Source organism: Glycine soja, chromosome 4 (genome assembly GCF_004193775.1).
Source record: "Glycine soja cultivar W05 chromosome 4, ASM419377v2, whole genome shotgun sequence".
Classification (NCBI taxonomy): Eukaryota; Viridiplantae; Streptophyta; class Magnoliopsida; order Fabales; family Fabaceae; genus Glycine; species Glycine soja.
The window spans coordinates 36,637,808-36,644,320 of record NC_041005.1 but is presented as its reverse complement, the minus strand read 5'-3'; the positions used below and the strand labels follow the sequence as shown (position 1 = coordinate 36,644,320).

At 38.9% G+C, this 6,513-nt stretch overlaps 1 non-coding gene across 1 annotated transcript; it reads left to right on the top strand.

Annotated features, from left to right (window-relative positions):
• The first annotated feature begins 5,918 nt into the window (after positions 1 to 5,918).
• LOC114411024 lies at positions 5,919 to 6,025 on the top strand. Its single transcript, XR_003666411.1, has one exon. It is a non-coding gene; the product is annotated as a small nucleolar RNA R71 (small nucleolar RNA).
• The last annotated feature ends 488 nt before the right edge of the window (positions 6,026 to 6,513 follow it).

Here is a 6,513-nt window from a genome sequence, read left to right as displayed (position 1 = left end):
GATGTGGTTCTCAAGTTGAGGAGGAGGTCAAAGTTGCGGAAGCCGCCGTCGGCATCAATGGCAACCATAGAGGAGCCCAGGCATCAAAGTTGGGTTTTTTGGGAGTTAGGGTTTTTTGTGATTCCTCTGGAGGAGAGGGCAATGGGGATGAAAGAGAAGCAGAATAAGGAGAGACGAGAGGACGCGAGGTTTGTGAACACAAGGAAATTATAATTATCTGCAATCAAAGGCGATTTTCACGAAAATCGTCCTTGAAATGTTCATGATATTTACATAATTGCCACTATTATACAAATGAAAATGGTTTTTTATGACTGTCATAGATACTGCATCGTAGAAAATAGTTCTTTTAGTAGTGATGCACTTATAACATAACATGATTTTTGGGATGCAGATGCATGCAACCTTCATCTTGAAATGTAGTAAAATGTAAAAGGTTTTGAATCATGAAAATTGTGTAGTGCTAATGACATTCTTTCCTATTTTTTGTGATTTTGATTTTGATTTGACTTTTTTGCTTTTTTCTTTTTTGTAGAAAACATAGATTGATTGTCTCTTTCTGAAAGACGTGATAACTCATGAGACCTTATCCTATCTTTTTGCAAATCTCTTCGGGGACTCCCTCAGAGTGTCTTTTTGTTTGATTTAGTCACTTGACAATTTTGGAGTGATGGCATTGGAGACGTTTGACATTTAATCAATCAACCGAAATATTGATCCTAGGGTTTTCTCCTTTCTTTTTAAAAACTTCGATTATTCTGCACAGCAAGAAAACATAAGGCTTCGGGATCGATCGTGCGCTCCATTGAAGGATGGCAATGGATTGTCACACTTTGGTATGTGACCAAGTGAAACTTTCACAATTTAAGATCGTAGAGTGATGCCAAGGGTCTGTTGATCCCGCTAAAACTTGATGACATTGGCTGATCTCGAAATAATTTATACAACAAAGGCCACCCTTGGATTCAAAAGGAATCCAAAGGAGTCTGCATGAGCGACTAACATCAAATGTAACCTACTATCCTGGTTGAATGAGTTTTCTTCTCAAATGTGCAAGTGCGAAACCTTGAGGATTCTCTTTTATATACATACATACATATATATATATATATATATATATATATATATATTCAACAATCACAAGCATGTGTGGGCTTCATTCCAAAATCCAAACTTAAAAGAAAAATTAGTCATTCCTTAATTCTCATGGGCTTTATTGGGCTTGTAACGTGGTCAAGGGTAAGAAGGCTATGAAAGAAAAGATTAGAGAAGCCCAAAGAGTGTTTAAGGGTTATATTGAGTAAGAACCTCGAGAGCGTTGCTTGTACTTTTATTCATTTCAACTTTTGGGTTGGGCTCTACTTCTTTTGTCTTATACATTAATCCTTATTGCACTTTTGTGCCTTCCTTGTAAAATTTGGAGAACTTTTGTCTCTTTTTTTTCTTCACTTGCCTTTGGCGGATTTTATTTTCTTTTTCTTTTCATTGTTGCCCAACTTCATGCATGTGTAATTTGCATTGCTTTTCCCGCCAGTTTAGCAGTGGTTCCTACTTGGGGTTTCTATTTTGTTTTTGTTGTTTTTTGTGTTGTTTTTAGAAAACAAATATGATTTGGCTCGCAGGGGGTAGCAAGGGATAAATTAGTGTTTGGGATGTTGAAACACGGCCATGTGTCATTTCAAATCTTGACTTAGATCCTGTTGCAGTTTGGATTTCGGGACCAATCCCCTAATAAACATGCTCTTGATTTTTTTTCTTTTTTTATTTTTTATTAACCCTAATTTTTGCCTAGGCCATCCTTTTGGGTTTTCGACCTACCGGGTGAGAACTTCTAATCTGCCCCTAGGTTCGCTTGAGGCTCATGCATGGTGCCTCTCATTACCCTAGTGTAGGGCTCTGAGGTATCCATTGTTGTTTTTGTCATGACCTTGTAGCAATAAAAGAAACTGTGCAGGTTCTCGAAAATGAATTTTCAAGGACGAGAAATAATGAAAAGATTTTCAATTGATAGATTAAGTCAAATGACACCTATTCTTGATAACTCACTTTTCTCTCAAAAAGAAAACTTTTAAGAATGATAAAATGAGGTCACATGAATGTCTGTACTTCTTATTTTTAATTTGGAACATAGTCAACGAAACGTTTTTTTTGAACATTTTACTTTACTCGTCGTTTACGGCACCCTCACCAAATGTGGAGAACAAGCAATTTCTGATTGAACAGACTTGGAGATTAACTTCGTAGCGCAGGTCACTTGAGCAAACAAACTAATGACTTACATTCACATTCCAGTGAAAGTTAAATAAGCAAAGATGTAATTGTGAGAGAATGAGAGACAAGGAAATCAAATTTATCCATATTATTAGCATTGTGACTGTTGTTTACAGTAATGGCATAAACCTGAAAATCCTAATGAGTCATTGGAGACATCTAACAACAACCTTCAAATTGCTCCAAGCATCCTATAGAGTATTGCTTGACGAAATCAGAACTCATGAGCAATTTTCCTCCTCGAATCTTAGCCAGCCTACATCAATCAGACTTTGCACCTTATGTTTCAAGGTCATACAATGCTCAATCGACTGCCTCGAAACTCCCTCGTGATAAGCACATGTCACGTTGGGGTTGTATCCTCTGGGAAATGGAGGTTGAGAAATCTTTGCTGGACTTATGACTGCCATTGTATTATTGAGCAGATATGGGCTTAAGTCAGTATATGGCATTGGAATTGGGGTGAATTCTACATGCTTCTTTTCTGGAAAATTCTTTCCTTAGTTGGTGTTTTGGTTCGTGTTAAAGGTGGTGTTTTGTGGTTGATTTAGGGGTGGCTAGTAGCTCTTTCTCAGTAGTAGTATAATTCGCTTGGGCAGTGGAAGGGCTACTTTGCTTTTATCATTAAAGTCAAACTCCACCTCCTTTTGCAACAAGTTGGACAGTGGAAGGGCTACTTTGCTAAAATCTCTTATAAAGTGCCTGTAGAATCCTGCATGACCAAGAAAAGATTGCACCTCTCGCACGCAAGAGGGTTAAGGCAATTGTGAAATAACAGAAATTTTTGCAGGATCTACTTCAATGCCCTTATTGGAAATAATGTGGCCTAAAACTATACCTTCCTCAACATTAAAATGACATTTTTCAAAATTTAGAACAAGGTTAGTTTCAGTGCATCTATTCAAAACCTTTTCCAGACTATCCAAACAATCATCAAAAGAGGATCCATATACAGTGAAATCATCCATAAACACCTCTATGCAATTTTCTAAAAAATCACTAAAAATACTAATCATGCACAGTTGGAAGGTACCAGGGGCATTGCACAGGCCGAAAGGCATCCTCTTATAGGCAAAAGTGCCAAAGGGGCAAGTGAATGTGGTCTTTTCCTGATTCTCGGGAGAAATAGTGATTTGCATATAACTAGAAAAACCATCAAGGAAACAGTAGTGAGATTTACCTGTCAGGCGTTCAAGCATCTGGTCAATGAATGGCAGTGGAAAATGGTCCTTTTTGGTAACCTGGTTTAGCCTCCTATAGTCGATGCATACTCTCCAACTGTTCTGCACCCGAGTAGGAATCAGCTCATCCTTCTCATTTTTTATCACGGTGAGGCCGATTTTCTTCGGAACCACCTGGACGGGACTCACCCATTGGCTGTTGAAGATAGGATAAATGATTCCAGTTTGCAAAAGCTTGGTTACCTCCTTCTTCACTACATCAAGAATCATCGGGTTGAGTCTTCTCTGTGGCTGTCTTACTGGTTTAGCCCCATCTTCTAAATTTATTCGATGCATACATGTGGATGGGCTAATACCAGGAATGTCCGCCAGGGTCCAGCCTATAGCCTTCTTATGCTGGAAAACTTTTGCTATCATCCAAGTAAGCATATTTTAAATTTGATGGCAGAGGCTTCAATTCTGGTGTGGATTGCTGGATAGTGGTAGAAAGAGATGGTTTCTCAGCCTGTACCTCAAAGAAAGGTAGAGGTATGTGTACTTCCTGAAACATGGTCAGTTCTATCTGACTCTATAAAATCAATCTCAAGAGGTAAAACATCACCAGACAAGTAATCAATATCAAATTCAGATTCACTCTCAACATCAAATTCAGACATATGATCAAGTACAAATTTAGATTCAATGCATGAAGAGTGACATGCATGCAGATTAGAATGAAGATCAGTCATGTATTCATCAACAATATGGATAATTATTTCAACACGAAATACAGAAAGATCTTCAGATGGGTGTTTCATAGCATCAAGAATATTAAAATGAACAGTTATATCACCAAACTCCATAGATAGTGTGCCTACATATACATCTATCTTAGTTCTAGCAATTTTCATAAAAAGGTCTGCCTAGAATGATGGGAACTGATCCTTTAGAAAATCCCTCCTCCATATTTAAAATATAAAAATCAACAGGGAAATCAGCTCACCAACTCTAACTAAGACATCCTCTATGAAACCAGCAAGATAGGCAACACTTCTATTAGCTAAATGAATTACCACATCAGTTGACTGCAAAGGACCTAGAGATAGAGAATTAAAAATAGACAGAGGCATAACACTAATAGAAGCTCCTAAATCTAGCATGGCATTGTCAAACTTATTGTTCCCTATAATACAAGGTATGCTGAATGTACCTGGATCTTTACATTTTTCAGGGATTTGGGGAACAGATTTACCAATCAATGCGGAGACATTTCTGCCCATACAAAGCTTCCACTTATTAGTGCACAGCTCCTTCAAGAATTTAGCATATATTGGAATTTGCTTTATTGCATCCAATAGAGGTATGTTTACTTCTACTTTTCTAAATGTTTCCAAGATCTCCTTCTCTGCCTCATCCATTCTTTTGTTGGAAATTGCTCTTGGAGGGAATAGGAGAGGGATATGTTGCTTCTCTTTAGATTCACCTGCATAGAAATTATTAGGTAACTTACTCTTTAAATTTCTGTCATCATCTTTTTCTGGAGTAGAGTGAGGTTGGGCAGGTTCATTGGCAGATGATGGAGATGCTACTGGTTGAGGTCCTTGACACTGCTTTCCCGACCTCAATGTAATGGCACTCGCATTTTTGGGATTCTGGATAGATTGAGAAGGTAATCTATCAGAATTCTGAGACTGTTGTTGATTTAACTGTGTAGCCAACTGTCCAATCTGATTAGTTAAGCTCTGAATGGAGGCTCTAGTCTCTTGTTGAAACTGCATGTTTTGCATAGTCATTTGTCTCACAAGTTCTTCAAGGGAAGGTTGCAGAGGGGCCTTAACTGTTTGCTGTTTCTAGGGCTGTTGTTGTTGTTGCTGCTGGATTGGTGGAGGAACGTATGGTCTGCTTGGGCCAGCAGCATTTTGAAAATAAGTTTGTTGTTGTTGCTGCTGTTGTTGTGAAGGATTCGACCATCTAAGGTTGGGATGATTCCTCCATCCGGTATTGTACCTGTTGCTGGAGAGGTCATAATTATTTTGTTGTGGCTGATTTTGCTGTTGAGGTTGAGGAGGTCTGTTCTAGATGTTTGCCGCATAAGCTCCAGGCTGTTCAATTGCTTAAGATTGTTGCTCAAAAGGGCAAAGGTCTATGTGGTGGTCGGCAGAGGAGCATAAACCACAGAGTCTGGCGACAGGTGCAGATTTTTGATTCATGCCCAGTTGGGTTACCAGGTTAACCAAGGCATCTAGTTTACCTTCAAGCTTTTTAGTATCACCTGATGAATTCGTGGCTACTTCATGCAGTCCTCTAATGACAATAGCATCACTTCTGGCACTAAATTGCTGGGAGTTTGAAACCATCTTCTCAATTAAATTTCTGGCTTCAACAGGGGTCATGTCTCCAAGGGCTCCACCACTAGCAGCATCTATCATACTTCTATCCATGTTGCTGAGTCCTTCATAAAAATATTGGAGAAGAAGCTGCTCTGAAATCTGGTGATGAGAGCACCTGGCACATAATTTCTTAAATCTCTCCTAGTATTCATATAGGCTCTCTCCACTGAGTTGTCTAATACCTGAAATATCCTTTCTGATGGTCGTGGTCCTAGAAGCAGGGAAATTTTTTTTTCTAAGAATACTTTCTTGAGGTCATCCCAACTCGTGATGGACCTTGGAGCAAGGTAATATAGCCAGTCCTTTGCCACTTCCTCTAAAGAATGTGGAAAGGCCTTCAGAAATATGTGATCCTCCTGGACATCTGGTGGTTTCATGGTGGAGCAGACAATATGGAATTCTTTCAGATGCTTGTGTGGGTCTTCACCTGCAAGGCCATGAAACTTTGGAAGCAAATGGATCAGTCCAGTTTTAAGAACATATGGGACATCCTCATCCGGGTATTGGATGCACAAGCTTTCGTAGGTGAAATCAGGTGCAGCCATTTCCCTTAGAGTCCTCTCACGGGGTGGAGGTTGTGCCATGTTCTCAGAATGTTCAAAATCAAAATGTTCAAAATTATAATGCTCAAAGTCACCAATAACAGAATGCTCAGGATGCTCAAAAGGTACTAAATGATGTCTAACTAATCT